Consider the following 27,688-nt stretch of genomic DNA (forward strand, 5'->3'; position numbering starts at 1 on the left):
AAGAACCTAAACCTGCAAGTGCGCTTTACGCTATGCTTGCGAACTTTACCTTGAATTCCATCTTCAAGCGTGGTTAAGCCTTCTAAATCTCTCCTGGCTATAATGAAATCAGGCCTTGAGTGTGGTAAGATCTGTCATCACCGACGGAAAGGCAGCGTGACACGTCTTCTGTCTCCGAGCTCTCTACCAACACTACTGACTCGTCTCACAACAGTGCTTAGAATCGCACTCCCATATTTCGCCCCCAGACTGTTACTATCGACATCTGAGTGCTTATTTATTTCCAGTCTTACACAATGCAAAGTATAGCCTTAAGTTGGGTATATTGTTTTCGATATATATAATCAGTGTAATGGAGAGTTCTGACACACTCCATACACTGGCAATACGGTTTCTTGGACTTTGTTTTCTGATAATGCTATAGAAGGTATGAAGAAAGTAACGCTGAAGCCTTGGCATAATCAATTTGATAGTTACCGCCTTAAAATCATACATGGCAACTCCATGATGTTGTTACAATCTTTCAGCGATAATGGAGAACGATAAATGTATTAATTTGAGGTAAGGGACCATTGTCCAGAGAGGAAAGAGTCGAATGTTATAAACGAAAATCGTTCTGAAACCTCTTGTAGTGGAATACATGTAAAGGTACTGTTGTTGATAAGATTGTAAGGTAGGCAGTACCGACGAGTACTCTGATATTTACGGTGGGATAATAATTAACGCAATTCAGATGGCTTGCAGTGTACTGACATGAGCAGTTCTTGCCTTCAGTGCTTGTACTGTAGTAGACTGCAATCTGTGTTTCCAATATGAAGTACTGAGGTCGATCAGCCCAAACCAAATGGAGTTGTACCCGGTGACGAAAGCTGCACACATGATTTTCGTCTATGGACAAGCAAATGGAAGCAACAGAAAGCGGAGAGTCTGTGTAGGAACAAATACCCGCGTAGCAGAGATGTGGCTCACACCATTTTTCCAAGACTGTTCAAACTTTCAAGTGAAACAGGGCAATTGGTACCACAGTAAACCGACCGAGCGAGTCGACGAACTACACCGATTCCTGACTTGGAAGGTGCACAGTTTGCTCTAGAGAACGAGTCTCTTACAAGCAGCACTGGATCAACTGCAAGTGAAATGAATGTTTTGCAGGCTAATGTCCGTATCTACGTTTCAAGGATGAAGCCTGCTTCACCAGAGACTGAATGCCAGATAATCGCTTTGGTTATGTTTGGGCCGATGAAAACCCCACCGTACTGCTGTGAAGAGCCACCAACACGAATTATCGGTCAACGTGTGGGCAGTCATAGTACGTAGTAGGGCCCTACCTTCTTCTTGCCTGCTTAAATGCAGCAGTATACACAGCGTTTATCACACACAAACCACTCAAGTTCTTGGAATATATTTCACTTGTTATCCGTCAATGGATGTGGTTCCAACGTGATGGAGCCATATCTCACTTTGGTCAGCCCCCTTGACTTATTCTTGTGGGGTCATGTGAAAAGTATTGTACACGAGAAGCTTATCGAGACTGAAGAGGGTCTCCTGGCAAGAATTCACGCTGCCTGCGGTACTGTTCAAACGACACCAGGGATCTTAGAAAGGGTACGACGGGACGTTTTGCAACATGTCGTACCTGAATTGACGCTAGGGACGCCAGTTTTCAGCAACAGTTCTAAAGGCAGCAGCTTGTAGAACTTGTATACCCATTTGGAATTCATTATTACTGTACCATACACTTAGGACTGTCTGACATATAGTTATGTGCCCCGTTACAAGCTCATCAACATGTCAAATTTTCTGAAGGTGTTGGGGATATTCAGCGGTATTCATGATAAGTGACCGGAAGCTGGGGCCCTCAATTCGAGTGCTGGGCGAAGGTAAGGCGGAACTTCGGTAGATTTTTAGCTTGTACCTTTCGACTTGTCGTTCCTGTATTACGGTTCCTTACCTCATATTGATACGTTTACTCTTCCCTACCATCCCTGAAAGTTTGTAAGATCATCAAACAGTCACCCTGTATATTGTAAGAGGGTTTTCACGATTTGGTAGTAGCTTACAGAGCAACTTACGGAAGCAACGGGAAAACAGCTGGTCATGTAACGTAAGCATGCAACGCATCAATTTTTTTCCTTTAAAATACCTTACAAAAAAAGAAAAAAAGCAATTTTCACAGGTTTTCTAAACTTCCCTGATACCAAGCAAGTTGAGTTGCTCGTGAAGAGTATAAACCATTACGATCAATATACAAATTTCTGGATATTAATATTTTCAGCCTTTTATTAAACCGTCTTCAGATCAGATCCGTCCTTCCTCTACAATAGTAGTAAGTCTTGTGAGTGACCATATCTAATGGAATGCTATTTAACTATCGAATGAATTAGTAGGTTACTTGCCGCAAATTGGAGTCGAGATAGGAGGATAACAATGTGTTAGCCATAAATGGGAGGATCATGTTTGTCTTAGAAAAGGATGATACGTATAGAGACGATTTTTGTATCTGTAATAACATCTATTCTCACAATCTGGGTCCAAATATTAGTAATGTAAGCTGGAGCGGCGTATAATCTGTTTCACTAATCTGTATTCTAAGTGTAGTAACTTAGGTAGGTAAAGTAGTTGGTATCTGAGACGTCTGTGTAGCTATTCATTTCCCTGCGGCAGGCAATGGAAACTGAACCAAATTACTCGGGAACGAGTCTATCAGTTTCGTGATTGCGTACGCTGCTGCAATCAGGCGAAATTGAGCTGCAAAATGAATGGTTGCGTGGAAGTGGAGTAAGGGAGGGAGGACAGAGGATAAAAGAAAGACATAGGGGCAGAGGAATTGTTGGAGCGAAAGGGGCCTTCGTCAGAAACAAAATACGAGCTGACCGAGTATTATACCAGAACTGTGACTGAATTCAGTAGTTTCTAAAAGATAGAACTGAAAATGTTATTCATAAACGGGGTGACATCGAGAAACGGAAAGGTTATTTCTGAAATATCCCATGGCACTATTCTAGGGTTGTTGCTAAGTACAATACGCATTGCGCTTACATAGACGAAGAGGTCCATTACAGCTGCAATGGGCTGTTGTTCAGAAAGAACTGAAAACAGTAACAGCGGTGAAATACACGGTGCAACACAATTAAAGGAGAGCTCTTTAGAAACCCCGTAAAAGTTTGTCGTTGCAACGTAGAACTTTGAAATTTGGCTCAAAAGTATCTGCAACCTCTTTGTGTAAGGGAGCAAAAGGGCGGTGTCCTGTGGCCTCACCCTCGAGCTATGTGATGTATCAAGTAGCAGAGTGCGAGGTGTGAGGTGCGTTAACGATTTCATACTGGCACCAGTTATCTTATCAGTGCCACTGTGGACGTTCACAGGATGAGAAAGTCATCAGATCCACTCCTACCCACATATAATTTGTTCTTTTGATCTCTCTGCTATGAAGGTTACAGCCGAATATACCTAGCGTTGAAATCACGCTGTTTTCTAATGAGCAGCTGTGGAAAATTTTTCATACACACCGTCGCACACAATCTACAGGAAATAACCTCAGCGGGTGGTATAAAGGGCGTCAATGAAACCATTCCCCTCCCTTGGGATATTGATTCCGACACATTCCTCAGTCGAAAAAGACAATTCACAGCGTGATGATCAACACGACGACGTTGCTGACACCCTTTGACGCTGCTGACACCCCTAGACGAATCAGCCTTTCTCTAAGCGTATCGTGATCCAGCAACCCCTTTGAACGTGATGCTGCACTATAGGAGTGTAGTACGACCGCAATTTTTGCTCCGGGGTAAAGGACGGAGCCACTAAGAAACGTTCAAAGCCATTAGACTAAATCCGAGAGTGGTCTGAAGCAGCTAAGGCTGTTTGAGAATTTGAAGCCTTACTGTTTCGCGTCGTCCAGTGGCGTGATCGTGCTGGGTTCGACATTGAAAAATGCATGAATAAAACGACAATGTATCCCTCTAAGATTACACAATCCGGCAAGAGCCTTGGCGCCACGCACACACCTTTGTTTAACCCTTTAAAAATGGACCTGTACAAATAAAAACTGTGACAGATAGAAAAAAGGCTTTCACGGCCGGATGACATAGCTGCTGGTAAACCTTTCGGGATGTGAGGTCGTGATCCAAGAAACTCTTCTGTTCCTGACGTTTCGTCCAGGATTGCGGCGGACATCCTCAGAGGCGCTCCTCCGCTGAGTCTTGCCGACTGACCAGTCGGACGTCGGACGTCCGAGAGCGACATACACAGGGAGTATCAAAACGGGTGGCGCAAACTTACACTGCTGAAAGTACACGATAATAGAAACACATAAGCCAAGTAAACATGTGCTCTGAAACCCATACCGTAAAAGCTATGAGATATTCTTGATTTTCAATATTGTCATACATATCGCTTCTACTGCAAACTCTTTACTTTGGTAAGTTGTAGTATGGATCAAAACAAGAAAAAAAGTCCAGTAAACATGTGCTCTAAAATGCGTAGCTTAACAGCTATGAGCACCTGTTCGTCTTCGCTACTTTGGAACACAACTCTCGTAATGAGGATGTGATCATAACTTTTAAGGTATGCATTTTAGAGCACATATTTACTGGACTGCTTTTCTTGTTTTGGGCCATACTACCACTTACCAAAATATGGAAAGCAAAGAGCTTGTAGTAGAAGATATTTGTTTGAAAATATTGAAAATCAAGAATATCTCATAGCTCTTAAGGTACGCGATTTAGAACCCATGTTTACTTGATGTTTGTGCTTCTATTATCGTGTACTTTCAGTCGTGCGCCATCCTTTATGATACACCCTGTATACTGTCGGAAAGAGGCCGTGGTCGAAGTAACACGTGATGAGCACAGATAATCTTTGTCAAATATAAAACTTGACTATCGATTGTCGTCTTGTCAAAGATAGAATTGTCTAGCGATCGTGCAGAGCTACTGTACATATGCCGCTAAGTTTCACTGCCTCCTCTTTCCTATTAAAATGATCCTGATTCTTATAAATCTCAAATGCTTCTCTACATGGTCGTGAATAGTAATTTGACGTTGTAGATAAAATTTATGTTTCAGGAAACTTCACTTCGTGGATTCCTGGCTGGAGAGCATGCTCTACTGCAGCTGATTTCTTCATTTTTTTCTAGTCGGCAAAGACTTTTGTGCTCTTTTAGCCGTGCATTTACGCTCCTCTTGGTAGTTCGAATATTAATCTTACCACAAGTACACAGAATTTTGTGTACACCACATGTAGACAGAGGAGGGCGTTTATCCTTCAAAGATCGGAGTACTTGACTTTATTTGTTGGTCTAAAGACCAATCATCTGATGTCATGTTTCTGTGAAATCTTACCGATCTCATCCGTTCCATTTTTAATAAAAGGTGGAGAAACTGTATTTGTGCGTCGTTGTGGATCATCCTTGTCCTTCGGTCTTCCGTTCCTTTGTCGCAAAATTCTCTTTACATCTTTGCCTGAGTAGCAATTTTTCTTGAAGGCCAGCTTCAGATATGGACAGTAGTCCTGCAGAATCGCTAAACAATTTTATCTTTGACCAGAACTCAATCTGCAGTTAGGTTTTATCTCTGTCAAGGATTATCTCTGCTCATCACTTGTTAGTCCGACCATGCCCACTTTCCGTCAGTACAAATGTCGCTCTAGAACGTCCGACCAGTCGGTCAGTAAGACTCAGCATAGGAGCACCTCTGAGGATGTCCAGCGCAGTTCTGGACGACACGTCAAGAACAGAAGAGTTTCTTGGACCACGACCTGACATTCCGAAAGGTTCACCACCAGCTATGACAGGTACCTTGGCATCTGCAGGCAGACAACCCTTCTCAGATTCCACACGCCTAGAAGCAGTGCTACAGCAGCAGTGTAGCACGACCGAGCCAAGAGGACCTGCCTACAAGCGAGCTCCTAGGAGCACATCATGGGTTGTCTCTGTAAAAGTGAATTGGTGGGTATTGGGGTTCTGGCCTCCATCACAGTGGCATCTAAAGAAGGGTTGAAATATAGGAAACAGGGGGGTGAGACGATCTTCACATCACATGAGTCGTCAACGATGACGCTGGACAATTGTGGTGAAATTTAGTGCTAATGTGATATCATTAATCCATCTTACACCTGACATGAACAATGTCTTCTCTGCGAGATAGCAATGGAGATACTATCGAAGACAGTGCTGCCAAAGCACAGTTACTAAACACAGCCTTCCGGAATGCCTTCACAAAAGAAGACGAAGTAAATATTTCAGAATTCGAATCGAGAACAGCTGCCAACGTGAGTAACGTAGAAGTAAATATCCTCGGAGTGATGAAGCAACTTAAATAACTTAATAAAAGCAAGTCTTCTGGTCCAGACAGAATGCCAATTAGGTTGCTTTCGGAGTATGCTGATGCATTAGCCCCATACTTAACAATCATATACATCCTTTCGCTCGACGAAAGATCTTTACCCAAAGACTGGAAAGTTGCGCAGGTCACACCAATATTCAAGAAAGGTAGTAGGAGTAATCCACTACACTACAGGCCCATATCGTTAACGTCGATATTCAGTAGGATTCTGGAACATATATTGTGTTCGAACATTATGAATTATCTCGAACAAAACAGTCTATTGACACGCAGTCAACAAGGGTTTTTAAAACATCGTTCCTGTGAAACACAACTAGCTCTTTATTCACATCAAGTATTGAGTGCTATTGATAAGGGATTTCAGATCGGTTCCGTACTTCTGGATTTTCGGAAGGCTATTGACACTGTACCACACAAGCGGCTAGTAGTGAAATTGCGTGACTATGGAATATCGTCTGAGTTATGTGACTGTATTTGTGATTTCCTGTCAGAGAGGTCACAGTTCGTAGTAACTGACGTAAAGTCATCGAGTAAAACAGGAGTGATTTCTGGTGTTCCCCAAGGTAATGTTACAGGGCCCTTGATGTTTCGTTATCTGTATAAACGATGTGGGAGACAATATGAGCAGCCGTCTTCGGTTGTTTGCAGATGACGCTGTCGTTTATCGACTAATAAAGTCATAAGAACACCAAAAGAAACTGCAGAACGATTTAGAAAACACATCTGAATGGTGCGAAAATTGGCAGTCGACCCTAAATAACGAAAAGTGTGAGGTCATCCACGTGAGTGCTAAAAGGAAGTGGTTAAACTTCGGTTAAACCATAAATTAGTCTAATCTAAAAGCCGTAAATTCAACTGAATACCTCGGTATTACAATTACGAACAACTTAAATTCGAAAGAACACATAGAAAATGTTGTGGGGAAGGCTAACCAAAGACTGCGTTTTAGTGGCAGGACACTTACAAAATGTAACAGAACTACTAAGGTGGCTGCCTACACTACGCTTGTCCGTCCTCTTTTAGAATACTGCTGCGCGGTGTGGGAGCCTTACCAGACAGAAATGACGGAGCACATCGAAAAAGTTCAAAGAAAGGCAGCACGTTCTGTATTAACGCGAAATATGGGAGAGAGTGTCACAGAAAGGATACAGAATTTGGGCTGGACATCATTAAAAGAAAAGCGTTTTTCGTTGCGACGGAATCTTCTCACGAAATTCCAATCATCAACTTTCTCCTCCGAATGCGAAAATATTTTGTTGACACCGACCTACATAGGGAGGAATGTTCACCACGTAAGAATAAGGGAAATCAGAACACGTTAGGAAAGATACATTTGTTCATTCTTTCCGCGCGCTATACGTGATGGGAACAATAATTGTGAAGGTGGTTCGATAAACCCTCTGCCAGGCACTTAAATGTGATTGGCAGAATATCCACTTAGATGTAGATCTTCTGAGTTCTGCCTTTTTAACTAGCTATTTGAAGCGTCGTCGAGAGCACGGGTGATGTGACAGGATGGCACGCATTTCACCGTTACAGGAGAAGATTATAGACACCTTTGAGTCATATTTCAAACTTCTGCACCCCAATGAGAAGGAATTAATGAGTTTCGAAAAAGTGACCCTTTAATTGCGTTGCGCAGTCTACCTACAAGTAACCATCAAGACTTATCTGTAATTAGATGAACTCAAAAACAAATTGTGAAAAAGCAGAACCTAGTATGAGGTTAATTGAAAGAAGATTAAATACGTTAAGGACTTTACTTATGTCGTCCTATGGTAAACCATTATGCAACAAGAATGGCGCACTGTCAGAAAAGAGTACATACTCCAAATTTCTTGTTGGCGCAGTTCTGTTGTGGTACGGGCAATAAGTGCACCAGATTGTGTGACTGAAAAAGAGCGGCAACTGGAAATGTTCTTAGAAGCTGAAGAACGGATGAAACGTCTAAAGTGTACACAAATTCACCGTGAAATGCTCGAGTATATAGAACAATATATGTAATGTCTCGTCCACCCGTACGGGTAAGGTGCTAACAAACTCTCCATGGCAGTTAAAACTAGGGTGATGATGACTCACCACATATTTTAGATCTTAACCCACACGATTTTCATCTTTCAGCAAGGGGAAAGAAGAAATTTTACAACGATGAGGTCGTTTACTTATTGTTTCTCCTATGGCCCCGTGACCAAGGGGCGTATTTCTATCGTCGAAGAATTGAACGTTAGGTATAACGTTCCTATCTTTATTTACAGAGACGTGATGACTATGTTGAAAAATATGGGAATGTGTTTCTATCACAATGAAGCATTCAATACAATTTAACTGGCCTGATGTAATGATGACATTATTTAACAATGGTACAACTGTATTTAAAAAAATAATGAAATTACATAAAACTACAACAAAAAGGTCCAAGTCAAAACATAAATTAACCATGAAAATGGGATCATTACGCATCAGATTTCAGAAAACAATAGAATATAAATATTAAGCCATTACGGATGTGACCATAAAATAAAATGTTTGTGACCATCATTTATTTATCTCTGGAACTTTCTCGATCATACCGAAACACTTGCCTTCAGAGTCTAGGTCGCTTTTGATACTAAATTCCTCATTTGTATCTCACTCAGTGAATCTTGTCATAAATAATCCGTAAAGGAAGTGGATTACAAAACGTTTGTTCGTCAGATTCTTGTGTATTGTTCATCAGTATGGGAGCCTTAAAGCAAATGGAATTAACAGAAGAGATGGAGAAGATCCAACGGAGAGCGGCACATGCCGTAGTGGGGTGATTTAACAAGCATGAGAGCGTTTAGGGGATGCTCAACAAATTTCGTCGGCACTCGGTGGGGGAAAGGCGCGGTATATCACTCTGAAAGCTACTTTTGTAATTCCTGGAGCCTACGGTCAAATAAGAGTTGCTTCCTGCAATGTATTTCTCGCAAAATGACCACAATGAGAAAAAAATGAAAAAGGTTAGCGCATATATGCAGGTTTAGTAACAGTCGTTACTCCTTAAGCACCATTCCTAAAAAGAAGAGAGTAGGAGGAAAATGTTAATGGTACCAGATATACCTGAGATATATAGATACAAATATAAAGGAAAAGAAGGTAGAACTGAAAGGCTGAAAAGGAGGAAGAGAAAGAGTGAGAGAGTGACGGAGAGAAAGAGTTCTGGGATAAGAGCCATTCTGGCTTGGGAATCTAACAGGCAGGTACTGAAGTAGTAAGTGTAACTAAGAGGAAGGAATGAAAGGGTGTCGGAGCCAGTTGCGTAACCAGGGCACGTAAATCGCCGTAATGAATGCGAAATTGCTCAGAGGGGAGGCGTGTGCTCTGCGTGAGAGGTGGGGGCGAGCAGAGCGACCACTGCGACATCTCACTTAACCCGGATGAATAATTTAGCAGGTGGTTTCTGGGGGCGGAGGGCTGCGGCCTTGCGCTACTGCGCGGCTTCGGACCGGAACACGCGTCTCGTCCCGCGGGCGGCATTAACGGGGTAGGTAGGAAGGTAAGGCCGGGGAAAGTGCTGACCACCGCGCACAGTGTCTGCTCGCTAACAGCCGCACAGGTCGTTCTGCGGGTCCGCTCGGCCGCACCTTACAGTTGTCGCCTGCCTCCACCACCCCTGAAGACCCCGACCCTCTTACACTTAGCGGTCGTTCCAGAAGCCGTTTCTGCGACTCAAAAGGAATTCAGACAACCTGATCGCTAAGAAAAATCCCTTTCTCCCCCTCTCCCCCCACTCAGTCATACTGATTAGCCGCTTAACATAAAATCCCGAGTAAACTCGTTTTTTTTTTATTTCAGACGAAATAATAAAACACCGAGTATACTCGGGCTTATCATTTCCGACTGGCAAACGTTTTAAAAGACCGAATTTACTCGTTCTATCTCGTGTTTCAGCAGTTCCTTGATATTTTCGGTAGATGTCACTGTGGTGTGTTACTCTGAAGTGTATATTTCTGGCAAGAGATGGCTCTGAATCAAGCAGTTGTACTAGCGGTCACTCTACAATCTGTTCTTGCAGTTTGCCTGTTATTTCCACACGTTTTATGAAAATGGAGAGTGAAGATGAGTTTAATATTGAATTTAGTGGGTCTGAGAGTTCTGAAGATAGCTATGAAGAGAGTGCGGAAGAAGGAAGTGATGAATCAGTTTCTTCTGAGTGTGACATTGCGAGCGCCAGAGTGTGGTACGAGATAGATGTACCTAAGCCACTGCTACGTGCTCCACCTCGTTTTCTTTTTACAGGTAAACCTCAAATAATTGTGAACTCCGTATTGATGATGTTTTGCATTATTTTGACAGTTCATTGATGACGGATGCATGCCCATTTTGGTTACCGAGACTAACAAACATGCCACACAAACAGACGTCCCGGCATGGAAGCTAACAACAATTGACGAGATGTACATATTTGTTGTTGTAATATTGTTACAAAGCATTGCGAAAAAACCCGCATATCATATGTACTGGACAAAAAGAGCTACATTAGCCACACCAATTTTTAGAGAGGTTTTACCATTCAAGAGGTTTGTCAATTTGAAGAAGAACTTACATTTTTCGGACAATGCAACCTATAACACAAAAAGCCATCCACAACCCAAACTGAATAAATAATGGCCTATTATGAGCTACCTGTCGGCTAAATTTAGAAACAGCTGTGTTCCAGAAAGAGGTGTCACCGTAGATGAAAACCTGCTGTTATATAAAGGGCGACTGGGATGGATCCAGTATCTGCCGCTCAAGAGAGCTAGGTTTGGCATAAAAACATTCATGTTGTGTGAGTCACAGATTGGATATGTTTTGTCCCTAATTATTTACGTTGGCAAGGGCACTACATTTGAGGAAGAATAGAAGGATGTTCCAATGTCGTCACAAATTGTAATCACACTAATGCAATCCTTGCTAAATATGGGATATTCTTGACTCTAGATAATTATTATAGTACTCCCCAGCTTGCTGACCTTCTGCTAACAAAAATAACACATATGTATGGCACCGTGCGTCCTACAGGAAAAGAAATGCCTCCTTCTGGACCAAGAAACTGAAGAAAGGGGAGGTTGCAGCATTTCAGCGAGGTAAACCGACTGCACTGAAACGGAAGAGAGCCGACTGCATGCTGTCCGCTATCCGCAATGCAGACATACAAACATGGAAAGTAAGTAACAAATATATTGCCAAACCTGTCGCTGTATTAGCTCATAATGACACATTTGGGGGGGGGGGGGGGGAGGGATAAAGTTGATCAGCACATCGCAAACAATCCATTACCACGCAAGAGGGGTAAAAAGTATTATAAGAAGATATTTTTTCATCTATTGGAATTTGCAGAATGGAATGCCTTTGTCCTATGTAAAAAATATGGACGAAAAGCTCACTGCCCTTGGCTTTCGCGTGGCTGTCGCTGTACAGTTCATTGGCAAACGTCAGGCGGAGGAATGTTCACCCAAAGAAGCGGGCCCTCCATCAGCAAAATCAATCCCAACGCGACCTGTTGGACGTCATTTTCCATCTACGATTCCTCTGACCGAGAAGAAGCAGAAGCCAACAAGAACGTGTAGGATGTGCAGTAGTGTGCGTGATGTCAGAGGGAAGAAGGATCAACATACATGTGTAAAGACTGTGGTGTAGCTCTGTGTATTAATCCTTGCTTCAGGGTATTTCACACAGCCACAAATTTATAAACAATGGCTCTAAATTTTAATGGTTTATGTTGCTGTTCACTTTTAGTGCATAGATGCACAGAATTACTGTAATTTTAAGAAGAAAAAAAAGTTAAGCCTATCACGTGTACACTCGTGATTTTAAACCAGGGGCAATTTAGAGATGAAAATATCCATTGTTAAGCACCTAAAAATAATTTCATTGTTACTTTCATCATTGTGCTTCACTGAATATTTCAATTTGACAATAAAAAGTTAGTTGAAAAAAGAACCATCACATGTATGTAACACATATGTTAAGAGGTTAATAGGGAAAGTTTTAACGGCCAGTGTTACTATGGATTAATTTGAAACCAAACTCTGCCACAACAGGCCTTGGACTCCCAACCGACCGACCGACTGACCACCGTGTCATCCTCTGCCCACAGGTGTCTCTAGATGCGGGGGTGGAGGGGCGTGTCGTGGGCACTCCACTCTCCCAGCCGTTGTCAGTTTTCGTGACCAAAGCCGCTACTTCTAATTAAGTAGCTTCTCAGTTAGCCTCACAAGGGCTGAGTGCTTCCTACTTGCCAAGAGCGCTCGGAAGATCCAGAGTATCACCGATCCAAGTGCTAGCCAAGTCCGAACATCGTTGATTGACGGGAATCGGTGTTCCCACTGTGGCAAGGACGTTGGCAATTTGAAACCGAAACAAGTACTAAAATCGATGTTTCGACCGTCCTTGCAAACGTCGTTCACAAAGCAACTAAACTGCTTATTGCTGGAAACAGCCTTCCTATTCATCTTACAGTTCAGGTCTAACACGAGCGACATTTTCCTGTGTCAGATAAGATCTTATATATTCTCATTTTGATAATGAAGCACTAGCTTTAGAGGCGATTTAGAAGTGTACGACTAATAACGGTATTCTTCATGATTTTCAGGAGTGGCAACGGAGATGGAAGAACTGCCTTGGTAATGTGTGATGAGTGTACTGAACTTGTAAACTTTTTAAATAAAATTTGTACAGAATAAGCTCTACTCTTTATGGCAAATCGTAAATGCATGACGAGAATGAGCGTCATCGAATGCCCATGCAAGGAAAATCCATTACACCTTTTTTCCATGATGATGAGTCCGATACCAGTCAAACAATAAAGTTATTGAACCATCCTGGCACATTCATTCTAGGAATAAGGTTATTATTGCAGATGAGAAACATTTCTTCAGTTAGACGTCAACCCTGGAAGTCATGCCAGCCGTGGAGCACAGTGATTCCAAAAAGTAGCCTATTACTCATTCAAGTATTTTAGCTTCACTTTTAGGCAAACTTGATGGGTAATGAGTGTAGAACATTTGATAGGAGGTTAAATAAAACCTCTTTCCGCATTAGGTCGAATCAGTCTGAAACTCAAACCACTATTAAAAGAGACATTTCGTCCTCTTAGCAGTCTGTTGTGGTTGGCAGATAACAATCTACGTCACTTTCCTGAACGTCGCTCGATAGTCCAAAGTCGAAATGTCAATGGAGCGTTGACTGAACGGTGACTTAACTGTGCTACTCCACCAGCTGACTGGTGGGCAACGGCGAAAATACAATGTGTATCAAGGTGCAGCTTTTTTAGGAGCAAGAAGTCGACACGTCGGGGCACGTCAGTCGCGTCCGCTTGTTTATGTTGCTGCATACACATCTTACAATGAGAGAAAGATTGAATAATCAATGGAAAGATAATGTTCTACGAGTCGGGGCGTGGAATGTCAGAAGCTTGAATGTAGTAGGGAAAACAGAAAAACTGAAAAGGTGAATGCAAAGGATCAATCTACATATAGTAGGGGTCAGTGAAGTGAAGTGGAAAGAAGACAAGGACCTCTGGTCAGATGAGTGTAGGGTAACATCAACAGCAGCAGAAAATGGTATAACGGGACTAAGATTCCTTATGAATAGGAAGGTAGGATCAATTAAGTGATAGGGTGGTTCTTATCAGAATCGACAGCAAACTAAAACCGACGACAATAGTTCAGGTACATATGCCGCCGTCGCAAACTGAATATGAAGAGATAGAGAAAGTATATGAGAATATTGAAAGGGTAATACAGTATGTAAAGGGAGATGAAAATCTATTAGTCATGGGGGACTGGATCACAGGTGTAGGGGAGGGAGTAGAAGAAAAGATTACAGGAGAACATGGTCTTGGGACAAGGAATAGGAGAGGAGAAAGACTAATTGAGTTCTGTAACAAGTAATAGTGATGACTCTGTTCAAGAACCACAAGAGGAGGAGTATATTTTGAAAAGGACGGGTGATACCGGGAAGATTTCAGTTAGATTACATCATGGTCAGACGTAGATTCCACAAGCACATACTGGATTGTAAGGCGTACACAGGAGCAGACAAAGACTCAGATCACAATATAGTAGTGATGAAGAGTAGGCTGAAGTTTAAGACAATAGTCAGGAAGATTCAATACGCAAAGAAGTGGGATACGGAAGTACTAATAAATGACGAGGTACAGTTGAAGTTCTCTAAGGCTGTAGATATAGCAGTAAGGAATAGCTCTGTAGGCAGTACAGTTGAAGAGGAACGGATATCTCTAAAAAGGGCCATCGCAGAAGTTGGGAGGGAAAACATAGGTACAAAGAAGGTAGGTAACAGAAGAAATGCTTCAATTGACCGATGATAGGAGGAAGTACACAAATATTGCTGGAAACTCACGAGTAGAGAAATACAAGTCGCTGAGGAAATAAATAAATAGGAAGTACAGGGAAGCTAAGACGAAATGGCTGCAGGAAAAAAGTGAAGACTCGAAAAAGAAATGATTGTCGTAAGGACAGACTGAGCATCCAGGTATGTCATAACAACCTTCGGTGACATTAAAGGCAAGGGCGATAAGAGTGCAACGGGAATTCTACATTTAAATGCACAGATGAGAGCAGACAGATGGAAAGACGCCTCTATGAGGGGGAAGATTTGTCTGATGTGATAGATGAAGAAACAGGAATAGGGAATCCAGTATTAGAAGCAGAATTTAAAAGAGCTTTCTAGGACTTAAGATCAAATAAGGTAAAATGGATAAATAACATTCCATCATTGGAGGGATGTGACAATAAAACACCTCTTTTCATGTTGGTGTGTAGAATGTATGAGTCTGGCCACAAACCATCTCACTTTCAGAAAAGCATCAACCACACAGTTCCGAAGACGGCAAGAGCTGACAAGTGCGAAAATTACCGCACAACCACCTTAATAGCTCACGCATCCAAGTTGCTTACAAGAATAATATACAGAAGAATGGAAAAGAAAATTGAGGATGCGCTAGATGACAATCTGTTTGGCTTTAGGAAAAGTAAAGGCACGAGAGAGGCAATTCTGACGTTACGGCTCATAATGGAAGCAAGGCTAAAGAAAAATCAACACACGTTCATAATATTTGTCCACCTGGAAAAAACGTTCGACAATATAAAATGGTGCAAGCTGTTCGAGATTCTGAAAAAAGTAGGGGTAAGCTATAGGGAGAGACGGGTCATACACAATATGTACAACAACCAAGAGGGAATAATAAGAGTGGACGATCAAGAACGAAGTGCTCGTATTAAGAAGGGAGTAAGACAAGGCTGTAGCCTTTCGCCCCTACTCTTCAATCTGTACATCGAGGAAGCAATGGTAGAAATAAAAGAAAGGTTCAGTAGTGGAATTTAAATTCTAGGTGAAAGGATATGAATGATACGATTTGCTGATGACATTGCTATCTTGGGTAAAAGTGAAGAAGAATGACATGATCGGCTGAACGGAATGAACAGTCTAATGAGCACACAGTATCGACTGAGAGTAAATCGAAGAATGACGAAGGTAACGTGAAGTAGTAAAAATAATAAGATCGAGAATCTTAACATCCGGAATGATGGTCACGAAGTAAATGAAGTTAAGGAATTCTTCTACCTAGGCAGTAAAATAACCAACGAGAGGACGGAGCAAAGAGGACATCAAAAGCAGACTAGCAACGGAAAAAAGGGGATTCCTAACCAAGAGAACTGTATTAATATCAAATATAGGCCTTAATTTGAGGAAGAAATTTCTGAGAATGTACGTCTGGAGTACAACACTATATTGTAATGAAACATGGACTGTGGGAAAACCGGAACAGAAGAGAATCGAAGCATTTGAGATGTGGTGCTGCAGACAACTGTTGAAAATTAGGTGGAATGATAAAATAAGGAATGAGCAAGTTCTGCTCAGAATAGGAGAGGAAAAGAATATGTGGAAAACACTGATAAGGAAAAGGGGTGGCCTCAGAATTGCATTTATTATTGAAAAACTACATTTCAATTGAGCCCTCGCATTTCCTTGTTTTGGAATGTGAACTTTCATCGGCTAGCACAATAAACTGTCTGTAGTACGCTGCAGTGACTATAGTACCACTTTGACTAATACGAGGGTACACAATACCTAAGTAATGAAGCCCGACCACAATTACCTCTGTCGTATTGTCCCAGCATTTTTTTATGAGAGTGGTTACGCTGTGATATACGTTTTCTTTACATGTCATAACAATACATCCACGTTTGACCTCCATTAATGAGTTTTTGCCATGATGCATCACAGTTTTATGCAACACAAGCTTTCTCGTAGTTATACACTCCAAGTTTTGTTCGGGACGAAGCAATAGCAGCATACATCGTGTGCACTCTCACAGGTACAAATGTTCCTTTAAAAATCTGTGTACATTTCCACTGCCGAGTGAACATCCATTATGGAGCTCCATTTGACATCTCCATAATGCATATAAGTTGGCTGGTAATAAGACGCAGGTCACTGCAAATAACTGTACCCACAGAATGGATTATTATCTCTGTCGTAATAGGGATAACTTCGCCTCCCTGCAGTTAGGAATTGCTCGGTGTCAATGAAAACAGGCTCCACAGGACGTAAGAGCTCCTGTGTGATAAGCGTCTCAAGCGTTTTCGCGAAATCAGTGTTCAAAATTCGATAAGTCTCTAAAATGTCATACTAGAGCAGCTGTCATCGTTCAGCAACATACGCACAACTGGCCAAGGCAGCAAGCACAGCAATCGAGTCAGGCCATTTTATTTTAGTTTTTTTCCGAATACTTGCAATAAACATTTGCATCGTCACGCGAATCATATTTCCTCGAAAAGAAACATTGACCATAATTCTAGAGCAAAATTCCTTACATGTAAGTCTGTACTACCTGATGTACAGAAGGAGCAACGTTGTGTCCGGTAGAGTGCTTGCATACATTGTGAGGAAGAGGATGAGACTGTAGGTACCTGCAGAGCAAAAACGTACCAAGACGATCTTGTGCTCTCAACAGAACTGTCAAACTGACATTGCCGTGTACCTCCTCTTCCTCATCCTCCTCCTCCCCGACCCCCTATGACTAACTTTCTGTTCTTTTTTCAAGACTGTTTAACACAATTTATAATTTTGTTAGTGTATTTAATAAAAACGAAACACTACTGAAAACATTTGCTCTAAAGGTACTGCATTGGTACAAAATATTGCAAACAAGAAATGAAAATTACCATTGTAATTAAAAATTTTGTAAACTTTCTAAAAATATTGAAAGTAAAACAATATCTATAGTATATCTACATCTGTTTGTTTAGGGTAGCTACATTATCCTGGCTTTAATATGATGTAAAATAAAGAACACATTACGAGCAGTGCTTGAAAAGCAACGAACATTTGGTTTTGCTAGAAATACACATACGGATTTGGAGGTATTTATATTGCTAAGGGACTATGCTGCAACGTGGAACTTGGAATCCTGTTCCAGTTGGAGGCTGCCTACCGAATTGTTTCCAAGGGCAACAAAAATTTCTTTTTCAATATCTCGCGTACCTATTGACAGTATTACAAAAGTTAAAATGCCATCAAAGTTACTCAATTAGACGTATAATATTAAGCTACATGTTTCGCGCAATCAGCCAAGGATTACAGTTAGAAAATGTGTGTTTGTGTTAAGGCAACTGACGCCCATCAGATTGCAGCCAGCCTCATTTTTCACTGTTTTTCATCTAGCAAACTTTATTCGTCGATATAATAGAACAATTATCTCCGCAATTTCTAATGTATATGCAATAGAGCGGTATTATCCGTGATGATTGTAGAGGGTTCCCTTTATTTTCTTTTAAGACACGATGAGATCATTTCCCTGGTAGTAAGCAGCGAATGTAGTTGTTGCCCAACAGTTTCCACCGGTCTCAGCTGGAAAGATGAGTTAACGAACACATTAGATGGGAGAGGGGTCAGGGGAAGGGAGGCGGGAGAACATCGGCCTACCTTATTTCCCTGGAAGCAGCCCCTCGGACGATTCCCTGTCGCCGAGGACGGCATGAGCCATTGACTGAATTAGAAACGTTCGCAGAGGACTGCGCTTGCGTGCTGTGGGTTAATTGATCACCCTCATTCCTCGCTGCATCGGCTATTATGAATATGAGCATTCTCTGAAGGCAACTCAGACACGTACACAAAGTTATTTACCTCGTAAAGGTAACATCTCAATGTTGCTTAGAAGTCACAGGGCGCTTCCACAGGCGAGTCTTTCGTCTCGTGCCACTAGGCCAGCGGCACCACGAACGCGAACACTGTGAAAGGAAATTTACAAGAAGTTTTAACAGGACGGCTTTTGGTTGGTCGGCACCTACAACTTTTGGGGGAGCGATTTAACATAGGTAGGTGCTCGCTACTTTTTGGAGTGCGGAGTAGGTCTGCGCTTGCAGTCTTCCAAACAGTGCCTCTGAATCTTCGAGAATAAAACTTCTAGACCTTTTATGATTTAGAAAAGAAGTTACACAATCTCAGATTGCCTTAAACTACACCTTTGGTAGTCTAACACCGTGAAGGAGCAAGGAGCGCAAACTTACCAGGTTTAGATGTTTGGAGTTTGGCGGAGGTAGTAATTTGCAACTGGAGAGGAGCAGTCGATTTGGCTTTAGCAGTTCAGAAGACAGTCTGGAGTCTGGGGGAGCAAAGGGCCACGTCATACCATAGACCATCTCTACCTGTGATCTCACAGTGCATCGTCTCATGCAACTGATCTAAGTCTTGTAGTAAAACAGCATACGAAAATGGTACTGGATTACAGGCGAGTTGTTTCATTTTCATTGATCAGTCACTTTTAAAGTGACTTCTTGGCCACAATTTTGCTCTTTGTGTTGTGTTTCTTATTCTTTTACTGATTAATTCTCCAATGCAGTCATCACCATCAATTCAAATTAGCAATTAATAGTCGGTTAACATGTTTGGACAAATTTCTTATCCATTCAGTTTGTTCTGTCAGAACATTTCCAGTCCACTCATTCCTGGCCATCTTTAACTATCACGCATTGATATGCGTATCTGCACTTATTCTCTTGTAACGATTTATTTGAATTTCCTATCACTAGATCTCTGTGATTTGTAATCATTGTTTCAGCACAGCAGATGATAATCCCAATCCCTACTTAATAGTTATTAATGTTTATTATCTGTAATTACGACGCATTGATATGCGTATCTGCACTTATTCTCATGTAACGATTTATTTGAATTTCCAATCAATAAATGTCTGTGATTTTTAATCAGTGTTTCAACACAGTACATGATAATCTCCATTACTACGTAGTAGTTATTACTATTTAGCGGGGCAAATAGTTATGGTCTACGTATTAAGACCAACCGTTCCTTTTGTTTCCTTGCTCACGGTTCATCCACTTACATCTGGACTGTAGTGGGGGACTTCCACCTTGAGCAGGGATACTCACTGCATCTCAGTGGCAGATTAGATTAACCCCGTAGTGTCTTGCGTAACCAATGGTGACCTTTAGCCTGTGCCTGACCAATTGTTAATCTTTTATTCGAGTCACATAGATAAACTCTATGTAATTTGTGACAGTAAAACTTTCATGTGATGACTGGATTCAGAAATGATGATTATGAGTCTAATTTAAATTTCATATGTTAAATTATGGATTAATTAACAAATTCTTGGCTTCGCTCGTAAAAGTAGGAAGCAACTAAATTTAATTTGCTGTACACAATTTCGAGTTTTGTAGTCTTCGCAGCTCTGAATATCTGTGTTGTTTTATCCAAATTGTTGACTTTCAAAATTATTGGTTCGTAAATATTGGAGGAATTCTTTAAATGTTTTGTGGGCGCGTTCTTCAACAGGGACGTGGATTCGTAAGGAGATCTGAACGAAACTATAGTTGATGAGAATACGAGACAGGCGAGACATGAGAAGGTTCTTGGGCATGGCAGATATCTTAAATAGAAGTTAATCCAGGTTGCGAAGTAGATGTAGTTTAGTGGCAGTAGTACGAGATATACCTGCAATTGATGTTGAAGCAGTTGTTCCACACATGGGCGAACCAGTGTCCAATGCAGTAATTGGCACGTCAAGTGACGGAATGTGCACTTAGAGTATTGAGGACGTAGACACAGTCATATCAAACTTTGTAGATGGGTACCTGTAATTAAGGAGAATAATGAGGAGCAATATGAGGTAGCACCGCTCACTGCCCCACGAAAGAGACGCAAGAATTTTCCAATTGTATCATCATCCGACTTATTATTTGGTCGTGATCTGTTATTGGAAATCTTGAATATGTGTAAAGCAACACGGAAACAAATTGACGATAAGGACGATACTGAACAGGTAACACAGTATGTAAGGAGAGACGAAAATCTAACAGTCATGGGGGTTGAAACAGGGTTGTAGGGGAAGAGAAAACAGAAATAGTTACGGAAGATATAAATCTGCTGTAGGAATGAAAGTCGAGAAAGACTAATTGATTTATGCAATAAATTTCAGATGGTAATAGCGAATACTTTGTTGAAGAATTACAAACGGACGAGATATACTTGGAAAAGACCCGGGGACACCAGAATGTTCCAGCTGGATTACGCCATTGTGAGACAGATTCCGAAACCATATGCTGGATTGTAAGCCGTACACAGGTGTATATAAAGACTTAGATCACAATTTGGTAACGATGAGTAATTGGCAGGTTTAAGATAATCATTAAAGAGAATAAGAATGGAAGGAAGTGGGATACTGAAGTGTTTCAAGTTTGTTAAGGATGTAGATACTTCGATAAGGAATACCGAAGTGTGCAGTTCAGTTGAAGAAGAGTGGACGGCTCTAAAACTGTTGGAGGGAGGAATATAGATACAAAGAAGATAACTGCGCAGAAACCTTGGGTAACAGTTTATGAACACAAGCTGATCGATGTAGGAAGGGAGTACAAAAATGTTCAGGGAAGAGAGGAATACAGCAATATAAATACCTAAGAAGTGAAACAGATAGGGAGTGCAGGAGTGCCAAGGCGTAATGGCTGCATGAAAGACGCGAAGAAAACGAAAAGTAAATGATAATCGGGAGGACTGTCTCGGCGTATACAAAAGTCAAAACAGCAAAACGTAAAATTAAAAGAAAGTGTGGTACCATTAAGAGTGCAACAGGAATTTCACTGTTGAATGCAGATGAGAGAGCGGATAGCTAGTACAAAAACGTTCAGGGGAAGACAGGAATGCAGCAACATCAACACCTTAGAAATAAAATAAATGGGACTACCAGTGCAGCTAAGCCGAGGTGGTTGCAGGAAAGATATGAAGAAGTGATCGCCGGTAAGAGTCAAAACAACCTTCCGTGAAATTCAATGCAACACTGGTAACATTAAAGAGTCTAATTATAATTCCACTGTTAAACGTAGGAGAGAGAGCAGAAAGGTGGAAATAGTACAGTGAAGGGTTCTATGAGCGGAAGGACTTACCACATAACGTGTTGGAAGAAAAAACTGAGTTCTTACGGAAAACGAAGGGGATCTGAATTTCAAAGAGCTCTTAAGTACTTGAGATCAAATAAGGCAGAAAGGATCTATCACATTCTATCAGAATTTCTAAAATCATTTGGGGCAGTTGCATCCAGACGACGGTTCAGGTTGGTGTGTAGAATCTGTGAGACTGGCGACGTAACTTCAGGCTTTCGGAGAAATATGATTGCCATATTTCCGAAGAAAGCGAGGGCAGATAAATGCGAAATTGTATGCATCGAAGACCTTACACAAATAATATACAGAATACTGGTAAGCAAAGTGAGGATCATTTAGAGGAGAATCAGTCTACGTCTATCAGAGAAAAATCTACCATAGAGGTGGTTCTCATGTTGTGCTTGGTAACGGAACGGAGGTTGTAGAAAAATCAAGACACGCTCATAGCTTTCGTCTAACTAGAAAAAACGTTAGAAGATGTAAAATTGTGCAAGATGTTGAAAATTCTGAGAGAAACAGGAGTAGACTATAGGTAAAGACGGGTAAAGTAAAATATGAACAAGAACCAAGAGGGATCAGTAAGATTCGAAAACCATAAACAAAATGCTCGGATTAAATATGGTTTAAGACAAGGGAGTAGTCTTTCTCCCCTACTGTTCAGTTATTCATCGAAGAAGCAAATACGAAGAAAAGAAAAATTGAAGAGGCATTAAAGTAAAGGGTGAGAGAACATTAGTGATAAGATTCGTTGATGACATTGCAATCCTCAGTGAATGTGAAGAAGAGCGATCATGACTGCAGAAGATGGATTGAAAGCAAACAGGAAAAACACAATGGTAATGAGATGTAGCAGAAATGAGAATAGCGAGAAACTTAAAATCAAAATTGGTGAAGAGACGTCCCAGAATGTATGTTTGGAGGACAGCAGTGTATGTCAGGGAGTCCTGGACAGTGGGAACATCGGAACAGAAGACAATGGAAGCGTTTGAGATCTGGCACTACACATGAATACTGGAAGTTAATTGAGAAGGTTTCCCACAGAATCGGCGAAGAAAGGAGCATATCGAAAACCACTGACAATCAGATGACACAGAATCATAGGATATCTGTTAAGAAGTCAGTGAATTGTTTCCAACGTACCAAAGGTTGCTTTAGAGAGGAAACTGTAGAGCAAGACAGAGATATGAATACTTCCAGTAAATAATTAAGGACGTAGGATGGCAGTGCTACTTTGAGATTATGAGGTTATTGCAAAAGAGAAATTCGTGGCCGATAACTCAAAAAGAAAAAAAATGGAATGCCAACCTAAATCCTAACGTATTTTTATTCGATAATTATCTTAACTCTTTCAATAAACTCTACTTACTAAGAGATTAAGTGAAATACCGTACCTCAGTTTGACTCTACGAAATGTGTATGTGTGAGGGATGAAAGATCTCATTTAGTATTGAAAAAATAATGCTATATATTATACAGTGTTGGAGTTAAAACCTTTCATGTTGGTTCAGAGTCAGTGTGTGACTCTGAACGAAATGCAATATTACAAAGTTCTTTAATTTTGTCCATCTGCAGAGCGCTGCCTCTATGCTGTAGCTATGGACGGCTCTCCCGAAGGAACAGCCAAATCGCTGTCATTCACGACAGTTCCTCCAAGACAATATATTCAGCAACAATTTTCTATAAATGCGGATCGCGGTTATTCCCTGATGCCAATAAGAGGGGCGTTCAATAAGAAATGTAACACATATTTCTTCTCGGCCGATTTCGGTTGATAAAATGTGGGTTTTGTTGTGGAACATCGTGGAATATGCCCGTTTCCGCTCCTCTACTTTCATGAGGTTGCGATAGGCGCGGCGCTATACGTAGCATTCAGAAAGCGTCTGTAACGGTGGTGCATTTCGAACATAGAATACAGGAGCCATACAGCGTCATTTGGCAGAACACCAGAGTATCGAAGATATTCATAGGCGTTTCCAAAATGTATACAGGTGCCTAGCGGAGAACAAAATTACGAAGAGTCGTTGATCACGACATCTGTCATCATCGCAACATGTTTGTGAAAACCTGTCCGTCCTCTCGAGTGCCTGCCGGCCACATGCAGCTGTGACTCCTGCACTGTTGTTACGTGCGTACACTCACTCAATATGAAGGTGGCATCTGTTCTTTCAGAGATGTCCGAATGAACAGATGCCTTCTTCATATCGTTAAGGCTAACCAGCCGATGACCATCTTCAGTGTGAATGCACATGAACTGCCCGAACTCTTACGGGACTCGGTGGATTGTCTACCGCGAGTAATGTGTATAATGGCAAGGGCACTACGAATGTAGTATATGGACTATAAGTGTAAAATGTTGGTCTCGCGGGCAGCGTGTCAGCGATAAGTCCCTGCAGACGCACTATCCTCTGTGCCCTCGGTGGCTCAGATGGATAGGGCGTTTGCCATGTAAGCAGGAGATCCCGGGTTCGAGTCCCGGTCGGGGGACACATTTTCAACTGTCCCCGTTGATGTATATAAACGTCTGTGGGCAGATAATGGGTAGTTTCACTCGCATTCGAGGTGATTGACGGATCACAATCAGATCCAGTGGTCAACTGTACATGTCTGTTGGTAGTGATGACACATTGGTCACCAGCTGTGGTGCTCAAAGGTGGATGTTTGGGTGGTTTCCTCGCCATTTAACAGAAGACCACAAATAAAAACGAAAGAACATCTGTGTAGAACTGCTTGCACATTACGAGGCTGATTGTGACAAATTTTTGTCAAACATAGTCACAAGTGGTGAATGATGGGTTCATCACTTCGAACTGGAAGCAAAACGTACATCCGTGGAGTGGAGCCACACAACCTCTCCTCCGAAGACAAAAATTAAAATCCACCCCCTCAGCCGGTGAATTCATGACGACTCTGAAGAGATTATTGTGTTTGATTTCCTTCCTCGTAATGCAACGAACAGGTCTGAAGAGTATTTTGCTACCGTCAGGAAATTTAAGAAACAACTTCAGCGTATTCGTCGCCACAAAAATGCGAGCCAACTTCTCCTTATGCATGACAACGCAAGGCCTCACACAAGTCTTGCACCCGAGCGGAGTTTACATAACTTCACTGGATTGGGTTTCCTCAGGCACAGATCGGATTTCGCAACTTCTGTCAGCTGCTTGGACCTCGCGGGAAGCAGCACTTGGATGAAGGGCAGGTTATTGACGCAGTAAGACGTCAGGTCCTTCGTTGTGTGGTATCCTTCCTTATGTGTTTGTAGTCAAAAGAGTGGGGAATAGTGTGGTGTATTAGAATCCTGAATAAAGCCAAACTGCTTTTAGAAAAAAATGGGTTGCATTACTCACTGAACGCCCTTGGGATATCCAATTGTTATGAATCTGATTTTTGAATTTGGTAAAAGTTCCTTTGGTGTACCAGACTAAGTACCCAGACCAGTCCGGCACTACCAGGAGTCTCTTAGATGCCGAGCTAAGGAGGGGTGGCCGGCACTCAGTGTGGATGAAGGTCAGCACTCGCAGGGCGGCGACACTGCATATTTCAGCAGGCCCTGTGAGTCGCAGCCAGCCGATAGATACTGCCGGCCCGGGCTCTTCGCGTGGAAGACTGAGGGCGCTCAATCGCTTTAAAAGTCCATTTAACTAATGGAATTTATTCGAATGGAGCGCCAGAGCAATGGCTGCGAAGACCGCGCCTTTCGGGCAAGCCACTCACTCCTTTCAAACTGCCGGCCAACGGACAAGGTTATGACTTCTGTAGCCTTAGCCTAGTATTCAAACTACGGATTATGTTTCAGTTTGTGTGTCATAATAAAGTATTCGTTTCATTAACGTAGATATAGACAGATGGAAGTATTAAGAGGCCCCAAACGTTGTTAAATATTAGACGATGTAAGCATACGCCTAGAAAATGGATGAATTATGAAGACAAACGAGGAGTTTTGCATGACATAAATGCAGCTACAGAATGTTTTTAAATACATATCACTTAACAGTTACCACACACGAAAGTTATGGTGTTACCCTATTCAATGCAATGCATTGTGTGCTTCAAAACAGGTACAGTTTTCAGAGGTAAGATACTTGAAACATTTCTTCATTGCTATTATGATGACGACTGTATGGCATTGATGGACGGGAGTTCTCATCTGCAGAAGTTTGGCCGCCGAGTTACAATCCTTTTCCGTTGGCGCCACACTGGGCGATTTGCGTGTCGACGATGATGAAATGATGATGAGCACAACACAACGCCCAGTCTCCGAGCAGAGAAAATCTCTAACCCGGCCGGTAATCTAAACTGGGACAGTTGCGTGGCTGTCAGATGCTCTGACCCTTCAGCTAAGGAGTCGGATAATTGCTACTACACTCCTGGAAATTGAAATAAGAACACCGTGAATTCATTGTCCCAGGAAGGGGAAACTTTATCGACACATTCCTGGGGTCAGATACATCACATGAGCACACTGACAGAACCACAGGCACATAGACACAGGCAACACAGCATGCACAATGTCGGCACTAGTACAGTGTATATCTACCTTTCGCAGCAATGCAGGCTGCTATTCTCCCATGGAGACGATCGTAGAGATGCTGGATGTAGTCCTGTGGAACGGCTTGCCATGCCGTTTCCACCTGGTGCCTCAGTTGGACCAGCGTTCGTGCTGGATGTGCAGACCGCGTGAGACGACGCTTCATCCAGTCCCAAACATGCTCAAGGGGGGACAGATCCGGAGATCTTGCTGGCCAGGGTAGTTGACTTACACCTTCTAGAGCACATTAGGTGGCACGGGATACATGCGGCCGTGCGTTGTCCTGTTGGAACAGCAAGTTCCCCTGCCGGTCTAGGAATGGTAGAACGATGGGTTCGATGACGGTTTGGATGTACCGTGCACTATTCAGTGTCCCCTCGACGATCACCAGAGGTGTACGGCCAGTGTAGGAGATCGCTCCCCACAGCATGATGCCGGGTGTTGGCCCTGTGTGCCTAGGTCGTATGCAGTCCTGATTGTGGCGCTCACCTGCACGGCGCCAAACACGCATACGACCATCATTGGCACCAAGGCAGAAGCGACTCTCATCGTTGAAGACGACACGTCTCCATTCGTCCCTCCATTCACGCTTGTCGCGACACCACTGGAGGCGGGCTGCACGTGAGTGGAAGACGGCCTAACGGTGTGTGCGGGACCGTAGCCCAGCTTCATGGAGACGGTTGCGAATGGTCCTCGCCGATACCCCAGGAGCAACAGTGTCCCTAATTTGCTAGGAAGTGGCGGTGCGGTCCCCTACGGCACTGCGTAGGATCCTACGGTCTTGGCGTGCATCCGTGCTCCGCTGCGGTCCGGTCCCAGGTCGACGGGCACGTGCACCTTCCGCCGACCACTGGCGACATCATCGATGTACTGTGGAGACCCCACGCCCCACGTGTTGAGCAATTCGGCGGTACGTCCACCCGGCCTCCCGCATGCCCACTATACGCCCTCGCTCAAAGTCCATCAACTGCACATACGGTTCACGTCCACGCTGTCGCGGCATGCTACCAGTGTTAAAGACTGCGATGGAGCTCCGTATGCCACGGCAAACTGGCTGATACTGACGACGGCGGTGCACAAATGCTGCGCAGCTAGCGCCATTTGACGGCCAACACCGCGGTTCCTGGTGTGTCCGCTGTGCCGTGCGTGTGATCATTGCTTGTACAGCCCTCTCGCAGTGTCCGGAGCAAGTATGGTGGGTCTGACACACCGGTGTCAATGCGTTCTTTTTTCCATTTCCAGGAGTGTATTATTACATGCCTCTTCTTTGTTCTATTTCCTTACGTTTATACATAATAGTGAAACATAACTAGCTCTATATGCTCATGAAATAACGAGTGCTATCGACTGGTGATGTCAACTTGATTCCATACTTTTAAATTTCCAGAAGGCTT

General features: G+C 42.5%; 1 protein-coding gene and 1 non-coding gene across 2 annotated transcripts in view; one reads left to right on the forward strand and one right to left on the reverse strand.

Moving 5' to 3' along the window:
• The window catches only part of LOC126355437 (5-hydroxytryptamine receptor), a 491,691-nt gene that overhangs the window by 328,196 nt on the left and 135,807 nt on the right, over positions 1 to 27,688 (reverse strand). The window lies entirely within an intron of this gene.
• On the forward strand, positions 24,180 to 24,253 carry Trnat-ugu (transfer RNA threonine (anticodon UGU)). Its single transcript has one exon. It is a non-coding gene; the product is annotated as a tRNA-Thr (tRNA).

The sequence above is a fragment of the Schistocerca gregaria genome, chromosome 3 (genome assembly GCF_023897955.1).
Source record: "Schistocerca gregaria isolate iqSchGreg1 chromosome 3, iqSchGreg1.2, whole genome shotgun sequence".
Lineage (NCBI taxonomy): Eukaryota > Metazoa > Arthropoda > Insecta > Orthoptera > Acrididae > Schistocerca > Schistocerca gregaria.